The sequence below is a fragment of the Protopterus annectens genome, chromosome 4.part0, assembly GCF_019279795.1.
Source record: "Protopterus annectens isolate FY-2018-M chromosome 4.part0, PAN1.0, whole genome shotgun sequence".
In the NCBI taxonomy this organism is placed as follows: Eukaryota; Metazoa; Chordata; order Ceratodontiformes; family Protopteridae; genus Protopterus; species Protopterus annectens.
Window position 1 is genome coordinate 470,094,580 of NC_056733.1, and position 16,640 is coordinate 470,111,219.

The window sequence follows — 16,640 nt, forward strand, 5'->3', positions numbered from 1 at the left end:
TTCTTTACTGAGACAATTCAAGCCCTAACTAGCCAACTACCTCCTAGCTCCCCTGGTCCTGAAAGTAACACCCCTAGAAACCTACTCGCGTTCAGCTTCCAACCAGTCGCCACTTCACTTATCCGTACCTTGATCAAAAAATTAAAACCTACTATACTTTCTGCTGATCACTGCGGTGGTGGTGCTGCGGTAGCATTGTCGCCTCACAGTTAGAAGTTGCCCATTCGATTCTCAGAGCGTCTTCTGTGTGTCGACATGCGTGAATGGGCGTTCCTTTGTTGAAGGTTATACGTTAGGCCCGGCAAGGCAGCACGTAAAAATCTACTGCCAATCATTAGCCGACCGGAGTTCCGCTGTGGCGACCCCTAACCGGGAAAAGCTGAAAGAAACAAACACTTTCTGCTGATCAGTTCCCTGCCAAGTACCTACAAAAATCAGCTATTGCTTACCCTGTCTCAATACTAATCAATCGAACCATAGTAGAAGCTAAAATTCCCACCATCTGGAAAATATCCTATGTAATCCCACTTCACAAAGGAGGCAGCTCTACTGAATTCTCCAATTATAGGCCAATAGCTATACTCTCTCCACTTGCAGAGATTATGGAAAAATGTATTCATAGACAACTCATGCACCACCTAATCCAGAATCGCCTTATAGCAGACACTCAGCATGGCTTCCATCCTCATCACAGCACTACTTCAGCCCTCCTAGCCTTTACCAACACCATAAACCATAATCGCAACAATAATTATATATCCTCAGCCCTCTTTTTGTATCTTTCCAAGGCATTCGATATGGTTGATCACCAACTTTTAATCCACACCCTGCAAACATTCTGTCTAGATACTGGAGCCCTCCAATGGTTTCAATCCTACCTGAATGGTCGACAGCAGGCTGTCCTCTGGCAGAACAAACTCTCTAACCTTCTACCTAACACCCTTGGAGTACCACAAGGCTCTATACTAGGGCCCTTGCTGTTCTCCATTTTCATTAACGACTTTTATACTGTCATCCCAAAAGTCAGCTGTATCCAATATGCTGATGACTCTACTCTGATTTGCTCAGCCACATCTCCAGTAGCGTTATGGTCAGCTACCCAGACCACCTTTAATACAATAGAAAACTGGCTTTCTGAACATTGTCTGATCTTAAATCCCCAAAAAACTAAAATGCTGTTATTTTCATCAACACGTAGGTCTACCGCTTTCACCTTTACCATAAAATCAAATGATGGCACAATAATCTCCCCTGACCCATCTACAAAACTATTAGGTGTCATCATAGACAATAATCTAAACTTTGACCTACATGTTAGCCAAACTATCAAAACCATCAATAAAAAACTAGGGTCACTTTACAGAATAAAAGCCTTCCTAACCCCTCCAGCTAAAATTGACATAGTTTGCTCTCACCTTCTTTCAACCCTTCTGTATGCATCCCCTCTACTCTCGAATTTAAACAAGACTGTCCTTAACAAACTCTCAGTTTGCTACAACCACATTGCCAGGTTTGCCACTGGGCTGCCTTTTATGACACATCATTGCATCAATCTAAATCAGCTTGGGTGGCTTGAACTACCCAGCCTAATCCAGTATAACCAACTGATTATGGCCTATAAAATCCTCTATAATCAGGACAATACTCCGGACAATACTCCTGCACTTAAAAATATTATCGATCCTCTAACAAACTACTAATTCAGACTAGCAAAATTAATAACGCAGCCGGTGATTCTCTCTCTGCAAACTCTGTAAGTAGATCCTGGAACTCTCTTCCATCTGATATTACCTTACTTTCCACCTTAGGTCAATTTAAAACTAGACTCAAACAACATTTGTCACTTAACTGGCTATGTCAATGTATCAAGCCTGGCTAACTCTCTCTAGAATGTGTAAAAATCTGTTAACCAGTTTACTGTGTAATTTAATTTAATCCTGAGTTGTGTTCAGGATTAACTGTAACCTGTGGAATTTGTTTAACTTGCTTACTTATGTAATCTCTGTAAATAGTCTGTTTGTAATATGTAATGCTGTATCTGCTTACCCTTGGAGCTTTTCTCCCTGGGCCTCCACTGAAAATGGACATGCATCCAGTCAGACTATCCCGGTCAACAAATGTAAAATAAAAAAAAATAAATAAAAAAGTATAACCTCTGACAACTACTGAAAGTTTAAATGCAGCAGTTTTACTAAATGTGGTAACATTATGTCAAGAAAATTATTTGTCTCTGTGTAGCAGTTTTTGAAAATACTGTCCTCATTTCAATTTCGATAGCAGGGACTGGAAACAGCTCATAAACAATTTGTAAGTAAGAAGTTGAACAGTACTTACAGTTTCAGCAGAGATCTAGAAGTGCAGGAGCACAAACAGAATAATTGCAGTCATTCCAACAACAGCCAGGTGAATATGAAGTTGAACTCAGTTAAGAAATTAAGTCTTTTGTAGTCAATAATTAGCTGTTGTCTTCCAAACAAGTTTCAGATGAAATGTTATAACACGTCCCCCATGAACAATGCTTGGTCACTTGATTCATGGAAAATGTCCTACTTAGTCGTCAATTCCATTTTCAGTCTCTCAGGGAAAATGTCCTCCTTAACTGTTGGTTCCATTCTCAGTGCCTCCAGTTTTCAGCCTGGTACAAGTTTGTTGCTTGACAAGTCAGCATCTGGTGGGTTGTAGGGAAATGTGTTGGTCTTTTTCATTTGGCAGGACAGTTCTGATATTGGAGGCATGAATCCAGGTAGTAGATCTCTTATGGTGAACTGTTGTAAGCAAAAACCAGGACATTTTGTCTGGAAAATTATGTGACGTGCACAAATAATGTGGTGTATGGCTTTTGGATAGATGTGCTGAAGATATCTGGAAATGATAAGACTGCAAAACAGAAACATAATATTTTTAAATATTGTTTATCAGCTACTTGCAGATGAAGATTTGCTTGAAGGGAGGCAGCTGGCATTCATAGGTTGGTACTAGGCTATCAGCCCTAGGGCCTATACAAGCCTAGCCATAACAATTCCCTGGCTATTTCTTCCCACACTATTTACTTCCCTGGACCCCTGTCTAGCAGGGTGACTGACGTGGTCCCCGGGGTGAATTTCCTTTCTCCCAGCCAATCGTCATGGTTCCTTTTGAAGAGGACCAAAGAGGCACTCTGCTTGACATGTATGGGCAATCTATTCCAGAGTCTGGGGAGTTTCTGGGTCAGGAACCTATCCCTCCAGCATGTTTTGTTTATTGTGATGACAAGGTTTAGATCCTTGGAGCGTGTGGCTCTGAGGGATTGGGATTTCTTTAAGTGTAGCATGTCCAACAGCTCTGGGTTTGACATGGCCTTGTATGTTAAGCAAAGATCGCCTCTGAGTAGACTATATGCGACAGAGTATAGCTGGAGTTTTTTAAGGCGGTCAGCGTAGGGCATCTGCTTTAGGCCTGTGATTCTTTTAGTGAGGTGTTTCTGTGGCCTTTCCAGTTGTTGCAGATGTCTTGAGAGGTACATACCAAATGGGGCATTGTATTCTATAATGGGTCTAATGAGGGATGAGTACACTGGGACAATGACCTCCTTTTTTCTGGATGAAAAGCCCTTGGTGATGAGGTGTGCCACATAGAAGGATTCTTCATGAGGGAAGAACTTTATAAGTACACATTATTGCACTTCTAATGGTAAATAAGAAAAGATATTCCATACCTTGGATGTCCACAGACAACTCAGGTACTGTTTTGATAGAACTAATCTATCAGATCTTTGGATTAATTATTTATTTCTTGGGAAGGTAAGAAGGGACAACCTGTATCAGGGTAGACTAGACTGGTCCAGATCAAGTTTTGCTAGGTCTACTCTCCAGGAGTTCTAAAACTCTTCACCTTCCACCACCAAAATGTAGTTAGCTATGGTAATCTACCCATATAGCTAAGGCTACTGCAGCAGTGATAAATATGATGACCATGGTCTTCCTTTCGGCTGTTCCCGTTAGGGGTCACCACGGCGGATCATCTGTTTCCATTTCTTCCTGTCCTCTGCATATTGCTGTGTCACACCAACTGCCTGCATGTCCTCTCTCACCACGTCCATAAACCTTTTCTTAGATCTTCCTCTTTTCCTATTACCTGGCAGCTCCATCCTTAGCATCCTTTTCCCAATATACTCATCATCCCTCCTCAGCACATGTCCAAACCAATGCAATCTCACCTCTCTGACTTTGTCTCCAAACTGTCCAACCTGAGCTGACCCTCTAATATACTTGAACACTAGAGCACAACCCAAGCAGTCGATGGTGCAAAATAGTCTTCTTTAATTCTGGTACCACGGCCTTCGCCTTCTCAAGGAATACATTTGTGATGAACAACACCACCCCTTTTATAACACCTCCACATCAAATTTGCATAATTAATTACTTAATTGATTAACTGAACAACCAGTTGATGAATATGCTGAGTAAAAGTGAACATGCACCCATATGCTTTAATTTCTACTATTATATTATTTAAATATTTTTTTTCTATTATTTAACCTTTTACTCAGTATATTCATCAACTGGTTATTCAGAATTAAAGAAGACTATTTTGCACCATCGACTGCTTGGGTTGTGTTCTAGTGTTCAAGTATATTCTATTCTTGTTTCATATGTATTGAGTTTTTTTTTCTGACCCTCTAATATACTGATTCTTAATCCTGTCCATCCTTGTCACACCCAGTGCAAATCTTAACATCTTTAACTCTGCCACTTCCAGCTCTGACTCCTGCCTTTTTGTCAATGCCACCGTCTCCAACTCATACAACATAGCTGGTCTCACTACCCTCTTGTAAACCTTCCCTTTCACTCTTACTGGTACCTGTCTGTCACAAATCACTCCTGGCACACTTCTCCACCCATTCCACCCTGCCTGTACTCTCTTCTTCACCTCTCTTCCACACTCCCTATTACTCTAAACTGTTGATCCCAAGTACTTAAACTCGTCCACCTTCGCCAGCTCTACCCCCTGCATCCTCACCATTCCTCCCTCTCATTCACACACACATATTCTGTCTTAGTCCTGCTGACCTTCATTCCTCTCCTCTCTAGAGCATATCTCCACCTCTCCAGGGTCTCCTCAACCTGGTCCCTACTCTCACTACAGATCACAATGTCAGCTGCAAACATCATAGTCCATGGGGCCTCCTGTCTGATATCATCTGTCAACCTGTCCATCACCATTGCAAATAAGAAAGGGCTCAGAGCTGATCCTTGATGTAATCCCACCTCCACCTTAAACGGATCTGTCACTCCCACTGCAGACTTCACCACTGTCACACTACCCTCGTACATATCCTGTACCACACTTACATACTTCTCTGCCACTCCTGACTTCCTCATACAATACCACAACTCCTGTCTAGGCACCCTGTCATATGCTTTCTCCAAGTCCACAAAGACACAATGCATCTCCTTCTGACCTTCCCTATATTTCTCCATCAACAGTCTCAGAGCAAACATCACATCTGTAGTGCTCTTTCCCGGCATGAAACCATACTGCTGATCGCTAATCATCACCTCCCTTCTTAACCTAGCTTCCACTACTCTTTCCCATAACTTCAAGCTGTGACTGATCAGTGTTATCCTTCTGTAGTTATTACAACACTGCACATCACATTTATTCTTAAAAATAGGTACCAAAACACTTTTTCACCACTCCTCAGGCATCCTCTGACTTTCCAAGATTTCAGTAAGCAATCTGGTTAAAAATTCCACTGCCATTTCACCTAAGCACCTCCATGCTTCCACTGGTATGTCATCTGGGCCAACAGCCTTTCCATTCTTCATCCTCTTCATAGCTGTCCTTACTTCCTCCTTGCTAATCTGTTTCACTTCCTGATTCCTTATCCCCACATCATCCAACCTTCTCTCTCTCTCTCTCTCTCATTCTCTTCATTCATCAGCCCTTCAAAGTACTCTCTCCATCTACTCAACACACTCTCCTCACTTGTGAGTACGTTTCCCTCACTATCCTTTATCACCCTTACCTGCTGCACATCTTTCCCAGCTCTGTCCTTCTGTCTAGCCAATCGGTACAGGTCCTTTTCTCCCTCTTTAGTGTCTGATCTCTCATACAACTCTCAATATGCCTTATCCTTGGCCTTCGCCACCTCTCTCTTTGCCATGCTCCTCATCTCCTTATACTCCTGTCTACTTTCTTCATCTCTCTGACAATCTCACTTCTTCGCCAGACTCTTCCTCTGTATACTCTCCTGAACTTCCTCATTCCACCACCAGGTCTCCTTGTCCTCCTTCCTCTGTCCAGATGTCACAAATGTGATGACCATAGTACGGTTGTGTAGGCTGAACTAACATAATAGTAGATGTTAGAATGATCACTGCTACAGTATTTGCTCCCTCCCTCTCTCCTTCTATCCCATTTGTTTTTGGTGTGTTTTCTATGTCAAGTTGTGGGCATTTATGTTTTGTATTTCATAGCATTCTTCTGCATTGTCACTGCTATAGTATTTGCTCCTTCCCTCTCTACTTCCATCCCATTTATGTTTTGTATTTTATAGCATTGTTCTTTCAGGGCTCAGCCTCCATCTTTCTGCTGGCAGGCTCCAAAGGGCTTTGCATCCAAACTCGTCTTTTAGTCAGCTCATCTCAAACTGCTTGGCAGTTTGGGCGCGTGGAAGGTGCCTTGAAGCTTTGGAAGCTAGTCGGCTATTATATCCTTGGCAGTGATAATTCACACATCCATTGTTACGGCAAGGTCAGCCTACACAACTGTACTTCTTTCTGAGGTTAAAAACTTTATTAAATGCCTAGGAGACAGCATATTTTAAAATGTGATGTTATGTGATCCTATCTCGCCTACATTCTGACTGATGGGCTCGGAGCCGATCCCTCGGCTCCGACTCGGCACGCTTATGCTATAGAGCGAGGCCTCTAATTGGCTGAGCTATCTTTATCCCAGGATGCACCACCACTAATCCCCCAGATCTCGTTTGCCGCTTACAGAGCTTGGACGTGGTCTCAACATTGGCTGGGCTAAGTACTATATTATAGTCTCTTTTCCTGTCAGTAGTTCACTCATTTCAACCCAAAAGCTGTTTTAACGGCTATTTTTTGTGTACGAGTGTGTTTCTTGTTGTTTCATTGAGTTTTGCTTAAATTTTCCTGTCAGAGAAGGTTCCGTTTAAGTTAGAGGGGCCTTCCCCTGTACTAACTACTTTAGTGGTTGTGTGTGGGTCAAGTACCCGTTTGAGTTAGAGGGTCTTGACCCTCCTTGTTTTTCCCTTTCTCTTTCTGTGTGTAAAAAAAAAAAAAAAAAAGTTTTTCAGTTTAAAATATTCTGAGTTACTGGCATACTTATTTGTACCTGTGTCTTAAAGTTTACTGTTGTGGTCTGTTTTTTCTTGTAGAACTATGTCTAAGGAACATAAACCCTCCGGGTTTAAAAAGTGCATGAGGTGTGGGTTCAAAATGTCCATAACGGACGACCACTCCTCGTGCGTCTATTGTCTTGGCGCCAAACATCTCCAGGAATCGTGCAGTGTATGCCATGCGTTTTCCTCCCGAGTCCTCCAGGAGAGGAAAAACAAATTAATCCTTAAAGGATTAATCAAGCCTTCGTTCGAGGAGGCTTTATCTTCCTCTCTGTCTCCTTCTAAGAAGAGGAAAGTGCCGGCTCCGACCAGTCAGTCGGAACCGACGGCTAAAAAAGCTAAGCAGACTTCTCCATCGGCTCCACGGACTTCGGAGCCGAGGTCGGAACGGTCTGCCTCGATGCCTCCAGCCTCGACCCCTCTGGTTTCGGAGCCGAGGTCTGGGGCATCGAGGCGGTCACCCTCATCGGCTCCACTGATATTGGAACCGATACGGGTCCTCGGCTAAGACACTTCCCCCGCGGGGCCGAAGTCCTTATCGGCACCGAGGGAAATTTCTTTGAAGGTTTCCACGGAGCCGATAATTGTTGAGTCCTTTCGAGCCGGTCCCGAGCCCTTCGGAGCCGATGGAGAAATCTTTCGGGCCCGATCGGTATCCTCGAGATCTTCCAGGATGTCTGATTCGACATCGACAGGGTGCTCCTTCGACTCTTCCAGTCTCCGGTGTTCCAAAAGATGGTTTCGGCTCCAGCCCATTTGGCTTCGGAGCCGATGGTCCACTCCCTTACTGTACTTCCTCCTTCAACAGCTTCGGCACCGTTGGAGCAGGTGTTGGTGGAACCAGTGGAGGTGTTAGGGTCAGGCCCGACCCTTGCTCCGACTCCGGCTCTCGGGTCGGAGTCCAGTGCACGGACTTCTTCCTTCGGCCCTGGGGGGGAGGCTTCGGGATTGATACTTTCGGTCCCAAGTCTCCCTCTTGGTGCGTCGGCGGTGCGTCCACTGTCGTGGCCACGGAGGGGGGACCTTCCCAGGATTCTGGTGGTCCCGCCTTCAGGGCTATGAGGAGTGCTCTAGCCAAATCTTCATTGGCTACCTCCACAGTTTCCCCAGCTCCTTCCCTACATTTGGAGACTGGGTCGTTGGCAGTCCCCCTGTCCGCAGACAGCGGAGCCCCTGGGCCTCAGGTTACCCCCGCTGGGGTTTCTCCCTCCTGGAGGTCCTTCTGAAGCCTCTTCGAAGAACCTCCCAGGAAGAAAACGATGCAAGAGGAAGCACGTTGACTCCCCTGACGAGTCTTTGACATCTGGCACCGATCTCGATGATGCAGAGGGGTCCCCCAAGTCGTCCTCGGATGATGTCTCCTTTGCAGACATCCTGGAAGCCCTAAAACAACGAGGCGGCTGGCAGTCCAAACCTCCCTCTGCTGATGAGTCGGTGTTCCTGAAGGCCTTCGGGGCTCAGCCCTCCGCCTCCTGGGTGTCTCCGCCTCGACGAGCTCTTGGATTTGATCTGTCGGGCTGGGAACACCCGGACTCTGTGGAACCGGTGCCCGCCGTCCAAACAAATTTCTTCGGCGCCCCCAGATAGAGAGTTCCTTACGAAAGGTGTGGCTGTGGATGCTATGGTGGTGGCATCTGCTACCCAGCAGGATGTAGCAGAGGCTTCTACGTCCGTCCATCCTCCTAATAAGGAGTCTAGGAGCATGGATCGGTGCGACAAAGCGCACCCTAAGTTCAGCGGCCTTTACCCTGAGGTCTTTGAACTACCTGACGCACTTTACAAGATTCCAGAGGGATCTGATTAAGGAGCTATCCGATACCCTCTTAGGTAACCTGCCTGAGGAGCTGGCCCAGACGGTTGGATCTCAGCTGGCTACAATGTCATCCATTTCAACTCGTCCATGAGGCTCATTTCAGCGGCCGAAGCGAGTAGAGCGGCAGTACAGGCATTGCTCTATGGAGACAAGCCTGGCTCCGCCTGTGTCATTTCGCGGAGGCCTTCAAGTCTTCATTCGCCGACGCCCCCTTTGATGGGTCCTCCCTGTTTGGGCCCAAGGTGAAAGACACATTTACCCGCTGTGAACAGGAGGGTAAGACTCTGACTGCCGTAGGGGCACGATTTTCCACTCCCTTTCGGCCTTATCCCAAGGCTAAAAGAGGAGGGAAGATGTGGTTCCGGAGATCGCAGAAGTCTTACCCCTCTCAGCAGGAAGGTTCCCCCTCCAGAGGCAGAGGAGGGGGAAATTCATCAGGAAGACGCCGTCCCAGAGGCGGCAGAGGCCCCCGCAACACTGGAGTCCGCGAGTCTTTTCGTGGCTCTTCAGCTTTTCATAGTCCCTGAGGGATTGCCCGACTGTGCTGCTCCGGAGCCAGTCGGGGTCGTCAAGCACCTGAAGGCCTGGGAAGGGATCACTCAGGACCGATGGGTGCTTCGAATTATCGCCGGAGGTTACTCCATCCCATTCTGTTGTCCCCCTCAGTCCAAAGAATCCCGGACCCGCCACCCAGTCAACGGGATACCGCAGCCGTAGAAATTTCAAAACTGCTGCAAAAAGGAGCCATCCAACCGGTCCCCGCAGACCAGATCGGATTAGGGACTTACTCAAGATTCTTTTTGGTGCCAAAAGACCGGGGACTTGAGGCCCATTTTGGACCTAAGCAACCTAAACCGTTCAGTCAAGAAGTCCAAGTTCCGAATGGTCACTTTACAAACCATTCTCCCATTGTTGGAGAAAGGTGTTTGGATGTGCTCCATAGACCTCAAGGACGCGTATTACCATATCAAAATACATCAAACGTCCAGGAGACACTTGCACTTCAGCCTAGGAGGCAGTCATTTTCAGTTCCGTGCGCTGCCCTTTGGTCTCACCACAGCCCCCAGGGTGTTCACCAAATGCTTGGCAGTAGTGAGCAGTCACTACTGCCAAATGCTTGGCAGTAGTGACTGCTCACTTGAGGAGTCTAGGATTCCAGGTGTTTCCGTACCTAGACGACTGGCTTCTAACTGCCACCTCCAAGCATCTACTTCTATGGAGCCTGCAAGCCACAACATCACTGGGCAATTCCCTTGGAATCACCTTCAATTGGCCAAAGTCTGTGTTACGGCCATCTCAAAGAATAAGATTCATAGGAGCAGAGATAGATTCAAACCAGATGCGGGTCTATCTACCTGCAGACAGAATTCAGATCATACAAAATCAGGTTCAAGCCTTACTCCCCAGGTCCAAAGCCCCAGCCAGAATGGTCATGCAGCTTTTGGGATCGATGTCTGCCACAGTTCTGCTAGTTCCCTTGGCAAGGTTACACATGAGAATCCTCCAGTGGCTTCTTTCAACTCAGTGGTCCTTTCAGGAACTCCCTCTCAATCATCTAATATGGATCACAGAATCTTGCAGACGGGACCTTCGCTGGTGGCTAGTGTCCTCCAATTTGGATCAGGGACGACCCTTTGTTCTTCCTCCTCCGGCAGCCACTTTGACCACGGATGCCTCCCAGACGGGGTGGGGGGGGGCATTCCCTGGGCAGGTCAGTCCAGGGCAAATGGCATCCGGAAGAGACCTCTCTCCACATCAACATCCTAGAAATGAGGGCAGTACTCCTGTCCCTTCAAGCCCTTCACTATTACCTCCCTCAGGGCGTAATTGCTGTTCACTCAGACAACATGTCAGTTGTCTGGTATCTGAACAAACAGGGAGGGACCAGATCCTATCCTCTTTGCAGAGAAGTGATGAGGGTCTGGGAATGGGCAGTCTCGACCAAACGCTTCCTAGTGGCTACTCACATACCGGGCAAATCCAATGTCATAGCCGACAGATTGAGCAGAACCATCCTCTCTCCTCACGAATGGTCTCTGAACATGACTATTACAAGACAGATTTTCAGCGAATGGGGAGTTCCGTGCTGCGACCTCTTCGCGACTCCTCTGAATGCGAAGTGCAAAGATTTTTTCTCCCTAACCCCGGCTCCGGGGAAGAGCCCTATGGACGTGCTAGTCCATCCTTGGCCCACCGGCCTGCTTTATGCCTTCCCTCCAGTTCCTCTCCTACCCAGGGTAATTCAGAAGGCATCTCTCTTAGGGAGCAAGATGATCTTAATTGCTCCTTACTGGCCTCGTCAAGTCTGGTTTCCCTATCTTCGGAAACATGCTCTGGAAGGTCCATGGTTCCTGGACCAGGTCCCAGACCTACTGATTCATCAGTCAGGACTACTACACCAGTCCCTACACACATTAAAATTGACGGCCTGGCTCCTCCTCTTCCGACCATAGTCAGGAGACATGCACTAGACCCAGATGTAGTGCACATATTGTCTTCAGCCCACAAGTCTGCTACGAAGAAACTGTATTCTAGCAAATGGAAAAGGTTTGCTATCTGGGCTCAACTCCGGGGCCTGGACCCCATTTCTACTCCCGTGGCAGAAGTACTCAAGTTCCTGACCTCTCTTTTCAACCAAGGCTCTTCTGTTTCTACCATCAAAGTACAATTGGCAGTGATTTCTAATTTTCATGAATCCGTAGACCCACCCTTAATGAGCAACAGGTTGTGTAAGACCTTGAAAGGTGCTGCTCTATTAAGACCTCCAGTTTCTCATCCTGCACCTCCATGGGATCTCGATATAGTATTACGTGCCTTGACTTCTTCCCCTTTGAACCGGCAGCTACCTGTGATCTAAAGTTTCTATCATGGAAGACAGCTTTTCTAGTGGCAATTACTTCAGCCAGAAGGGTTTCAGAACTTCAAGCTTTGTCAGTGAAACCACCGTACTTGGTTTTTCATACAGACAGGGTTTCCCTCAGACCAAATCCTTCCTTTGTTCCTAAAGTCTGTTCTACTTTATGCTTGCAACAGTCAGTCATTAGAGCTCCCAGTTTTTTTCCCAAAATACTCCAATAAAGCGGAATTTATTTTCCACACACTAGATGTCCACAGGCAGTTACGTTTTTATTTGGATAGGACCAAACAATCAAGGAAGACAGATCAGTTGTTTGTGACCTTTGCAGAAAACAAATTGGGCAACGCGGTCACAAAGGTCACTATTGCCAAATGGATCAGGGACTGTATTACTCAAGCTTATATTTATTCTAACAAAGAGCTTTCCACCTCTGTCAAGGCTCATTCTACAAGGGCTATGGCTACTTGGTAGCATTTCATTCTAAGCTTGCTATTGGTGACATTTGTGCTGCGGCTACATGGTCTTCCCGCACACCTTCATTTCTCACTACAAATTAGATGTGGCATCTAGAGGACGAGCTTCATTTGGTTCCACAGTGCTCAGGAGTGTTTTCCAATGAGCCACCCGGGATTTAGGTGCTAGGGACGCTGTCCCATCAGTCAGAATGTAGGCGAGATAGGATCACATAACATCTTTTAGTTATGTACTCACCATAACTTCAGATGTTTGGGATCCATCTCGCACATTCCTAATAACCCACCCTCCTTCCCCCTTCCTTGGAGATCAGAGGATATCAGAAGGTCCGAATCCTGTTGTTTCATCTTGAAACATCTAACAATGTTATATAATCAAGCTGTGCATGTGTGCATGAATGCGGACAAACAAGATCTGGGGGATTAGTGGTGGTGCATCCTGGGATAAAGATAGCTCAGCCAATTAGAGGCCTCGCTCTATAGCATAAGCGTGCCGAGTCGGAGCCGAGGGATCGGCTCCGAGCCCATCAGTCAGAATGTAGGCGAGATGGATCCCAAACATCTGAAGTTATGGTGAGTACATAACTAAAAGCTTATCATATGTCTGACTTTTCTTCGAGGACTTTTGCATCAGTTTTTGAGGAGGCTTGCTTGGCTTTGTAATCAAAACTTTCCTGAATATGTTAAATCTGCGAATTTAATTTCTCCGTTAGTTAACGCGAGTGCATTTGATCCTTCTGGAGCCTGAGGTACTGAAGAAATATGATGAAAGGTGAAAACTGGTGCAAGGAGTGACTCAGATTTTCCAACCCTCCTTTTTTAAACCAAATAGTAGATTTCTGTCCTCCTCAGCCTCCTTTTCCAGTAAACAGTTTAGGGAATAAGGAGCTTACCATCAGGGTTTAAAATTCAATGAAAATGAGGCTCAACAAAGAAAGGAAAAGAATCTAAATCACAGGGGCAGTCCCCCTCCCCCCCGTTCCAGTTATGACTATCCACCTGCTCAGGTCCCCCCCTCCCTCCCACCCTGGCAGTCTTCATCTGAGACTTCATCTTCCTTAATGGCATCAAATAGTTTGACAGATTCTGACTGTAATTTAACAAGGGTGTTCCTGGCAATGGTAATCCCTCCCTCCTTTTCAGGGGATTCCACCTTGCCCAGGGAACCCAATTTTTTCCCTTCCATTCTGCTAATATGTTGTATCAGGGAGAAATGAAGACTAGGCAGAGCTGTTTTTCAAAGATGTTCTAGTTCCCAAAGCAGAAGGATCCTGTAGACCAGTTTTGGATATTTCTCATGTAAATCTTTTTGTCAAAATCCCAAAGTTTACGATATTATCACTTCAAAATCTTGTACCTTTGAATGTCCTGACTTAAAACACTGTTGCAATATTCCTGATGTACGAGTTGTCACCTCTGTTAAATGGCCGGGGTACCAAAGCTTTACCTTCCCTCATCTCATATGCTTTGGGGTATGTAGATGGGCGTATGAGCATGGATCCTCAGATTATCTCATTGTCAGCTCGAATGCAGTTCATGCATCCATTGCACTGATCGCTGTTTGGTTGTTGGTACCTTTGCTTGGATCATTTATCTAGAAAAGTGCCCCTATGGGGAATCTTCCTTTTTACTTATCCTATTTTGTTGAAAGTTGTTGGATATCAGCTAGGGAGGGGTAAGTGTGAGTGCGGTAGGCAGATTCCACACAAGGACTTGCATATCAAGTCTCTCACTCTTCTAGGCCTTGAACACTATCAGAAATCTTGCTCAATCTGTCAGTTGCTTGTTCTCAAAACCCTTAGGTTGAGGTTTTCCTCTTTCTCAACACCTTTATAGAGACTCCGCATCTAAAACCCTTGGTCCAGTCCAAGATGGTCAAGTCTGCATCCTAGGATGTCCATCTTCAGCAGAAGAAAAAACTAAGGAAGCCTGGAACAGATCTGCAGTCCAACATTTCAGACTCTGACACACATGCTGAGGTTCCAGAACCTGTGGTACACCAGACTCCCTCTCAGCTGTCTGCTTCCGAGACCCCACTGGAGGCTGGTATGGCTTCTGAGACTTTGCAGACTGCAGATACTTCTGACTAACATCTACTAATTTCCAGGGTACTTCACAGCATCCCTCACATTTTAATAAGGGTAGAGATCCCAGGCTATTTAATAGAGGTTAAGGTTCTGAACCTCTGTGTCTCATCCTGGTGGAAGTCACGCCTAAAAGGTCAAGAATGAAGACTACACATGTGGCGTCTTCCCTCAGCAGGCAGGGGAAAAAGAGTGAGTAGATATCTCACAGGGGTTGATCAAAGCTATTACGTCCTGGAAACTTCCCTCCTTTGGAATCCACAGCTACAGGCTGCTACTCAAAAACCTGCTTTAATTCCTTCGTCCGCTAAAGAAGTGCAAGACTACAATTCTGACCTCTACACTACACTATTCCTCTTAGCTGAATTCTTCAGGATAAATCTTTTCCGATGAACAAAACTCCTTGACACTAGATTCGCGTATTGCGGGCACTTCCTTTGGGGAGACTTTCCAGAACATTAATCACGAAAAGGTAGCATATCAGGATCCAACTCAGAACAACCCAAAACAAGTATATCCAAACATGCTGATCCAGAACACTAGGACTCCACAAACAGTTAACCAGATGATTCAGTATAAATAGTATTTTATTGTAAAAATCACAGATTTAGCGCTTTTAAAACCTACCAATGGATTATTGGCAGGTTTTAAGTATTCTGATGAAGTCAACATTTTGAGTTGATGAAAGCGCTAAATCTGTGATTTTACAATAAAATACTATTTATACTGAATCATCTGGTTAATTTTTTGTGTAGTCCTAGTGTTCTGGATCTCAGCGTGTTTGGATATACTTGTTTTGGGTTGTTCTGAGTTGGATCCTGATAACACTACCTTTTCGTGGTTACTGTTGAGAGCATTATGGACTCTTTGGAAGACCTACCATCCATTTTTTCACTATTTAAATGTGATGATATGCTCAAATTACAGTCAGAGGTTGCCATTCTTAAGGGTGAAGTAACGCGACTGATTGAACTGATTACTCAGCAAAGTACGAGCGGAGAGCATATCTTGAGACACTCTTATCCATCAGGGAAACGGAAGTGATGTAACAGATGAAATCCCGAATGGTCAATGTTTGTAATTCAGCAGGCTCGGAGAATGCTTCTGCCTCTAATAGGAATGTCAGAACAAACTACAGTTCTAACAGTTCAGAAAAGGGAATGCATACTGTACTTTTCATTACATGACAATTCGGAGGAGGAGTTTATACTTAGAGGAGCCAAACCTAAAACCGGAGCAATACAAACGTATTCTACAGCCGTCAATGGCAAAGGTACTGTTAATAATCTGTCTCGTAATAAGAATGCAACTAAACAAGTGAATAATAATGATGGCAATATTAATTTCAACGTATTGCCCAGAACGGATTATGATTTTCACATTTCTGAACACAATGCAGAGACTAATATCCGTTCAAACAACAGTCAGGATATGGGAACTTTGAAAGACATGATTTACAAGCTGGGTAAAAAGCTTGGAACTGTTGAAGGAGTGCAATTAGGTAATGCATATCTTAAGAAATGTTTTGAGTTAAAATTATTCCAGTGGGGTTACGTTTTTTAAAGTTCCCATGGGTATTCATTTAACGGACAAAGTGAAAACTGATTTTGAAATGTTGTTTAACAATTTTGGGTTTGAGTACATTAAAATGCTTGTAAAATATAATGAAAAACTATGTCATTTATGAGTTGAAATTGAAGCATTGAATACAGCTATCACAAGTGACTTAATTTTTCCTCAGTGGGAAACATTATATACTAAACAGTTTAAAGAATACTGAAATGAAGTCTGAAAAAAATTTTAAAAGGAAAAATAAGAAAACAGAACGGGATTTGAAACAGTTTAGCACCAGTAAGATTTATATATGGAAGAAAACTGGTTCTAATGCTTACGATGATAAAATTCACAACAGGCAAGAAAAGGGACCCCGGTAGAGGCCAAATATACAATAGGCAGGATGATGAGGCAAATTTTTATGGGGGTTCAAAAAAATACCAACACCCTCCTTGGAAACAAAATTGGTACAAGGACAAAGGGGAAAGGAATTATACAGACTGCCCAA

At 44.9% G+C, this 16,640-nt stretch overlaps 1 protein-coding gene across 2 annotated transcripts in view; it reads left to right on the forward strand.

Moving 5' to 3' along the window:
- The window catches only part of HSCB (HscB mitochondrial iron-sulfur cluster cochaperone), a 477,619-nt gene that overhangs the window by 222,436 nt on the left and 238,543 nt on the right, over nt 1-16,640 (forward strand). The gene's annotated exons all lie outside the window — the stretch shown is intronic.